This window comes from Ipomoea nil, unplaced genomic scaffold, assembly GCF_001879475.1.
Source record: "Ipomoea nil cultivar Tokyo-kokei standard unplaced genomic scaffold, Asagao_1.1 scaffold0415, whole genome shotgun sequence".
NCBI classification, from domain to species: domain Eukaryota; kingdom Viridiplantae; phylum Streptophyta; class Magnoliopsida; order Solanales; family Convolvulaceae; genus Ipomoea; species Ipomoea nil.
In genome coordinates, this window is record NW_017616843.1 from 2,521,458 (window position 1) to 2,523,198 (window position 1,741).

Consider the following 1,741-nt stretch of genomic DNA (forward strand, 5'->3'; position numbering starts at 1 on the left):
AAATTTTCTAGTTAGTTTGACCCGGTCCAAGTTCCATTATTTTTTAAAGGGGGAATAGGCAAATTATGCGGTGGAACCGTGTCCACTTTACAAGGTGGACACGATTTTAAAATTGTCATAATTGTGAATATAGAATTCAAAAATTATGAACATAGAGTTCTATAATTGTGAATATAGAGTTCAATAATTGTGAATATGAAGTTCAAAAATTATGAACATAGAGTTCAGTAATTATGAACATAGAGTTCTGTAATTGTGAATATAGAGTTCAATAATTGTGAATATGAAGTTCAAAAATTATGAACATAGAATTTTATAATTATGAATATAGAGTTCAGTAATTATTAACATAGAACCGTGTCCATCTTGCAAGGTGGACATAGTTCCACGGCATAACAATTAGGGGAGTATAATAGAGTACGGTTTGATTTAGAATACAGTGTGGCATATTTTATAATTATAGAGTTTAGTCTAGTTTAATCTTTGTCTTTGTAGGATGTAATTTGTAATTATATTTGTCTTTGTATCAAAGTTTAAATTTCATTCACTTTATTTTCTTTTAAAAAATATGTTAGTTTTTAATTGTTTTTTTTTTCATATAATATAGTGTAAAAAACTTACATTAGAATTTTAAATTTTGAATGTTAGGCTGTTTACTTCAATTTTCTATACTACACTGTTCAACTCTCATTTTCTTCAATAGTTAACTGAAAATATATAATATTGTTAGTTGAAGGTCTTGGTCCATGATATAATTTTGAAAAATTTAGTCTTTCAATTATTTCAAGCGTAGCCAATTTATTCCTCTCGTGAAATTTCTCTTTAACAGCCATTTAAGACATGACTTTTTAGGAATTTCACAATCCACTAACTATTTGCCCCAATTGGCTCCTATGCTCTCATGGTATGGTGTTTGGTTGGGGAATGGGATGGTGTTAGTGTTTTGTAAGGTCTAGGGTAGAAGATTGTAGCGTGCGGAAGGATGGAAAAAATTAGGGGATCAAAAAATAATTCCTTAAACATCGGTTAAAAGAAATTAAAATTGAAATAATTCAAAGATCGAATTTTTTAAAATTGAAAGTCGAAACTACATTGCATATCCGTCAAATCGTCATTAATTGAGGGATTGAAACTTGAAAGTGCAATTTCCCCTTTTACCCAAAAATATAAAATTATGTAATTCTTACCTTTGAGCTTCTACTTTTTAAATTTAATTACAAATTTGCATATATTAAGGAACAATTTCATCTGTATATCAAAGTTTTTCACTTTATTTTTTGAAAAATTTTGTTATTTTATTTTTCATATAATATTTATTTTGAATATTAGATCCGTTTATTTCAGTTTTGTATACTACTCAGCTCTAACAAAAAATTAATTTTTTCAATCATTTCATTAAACAATTTGACCGTAATTCTTTCTACCGATTATAGGTCTAACTCACTTTAGCTCTTATTAGTGTGTGTGTGTGTGTGTGTGTGTGTGTGTGTGTGTGTGTGTGTGTGTGTGTGTGTGTGTGTGTGTGTGTGTGTGTATATATATATATATATATATATATATATATATATATATATATATATATATATATATATATATATATATAGGGAAGGGTTCATGTGCGGATATAGCTTCCCGTGCGGTTAGATTTTAGTCGTTGATCAAATCTAGATCAACGACTCAAATCAATGAAAATTAAAAAAAAAAAAATGCGTGTCTGGAAGAAAGTCACGCACCTTTAAGT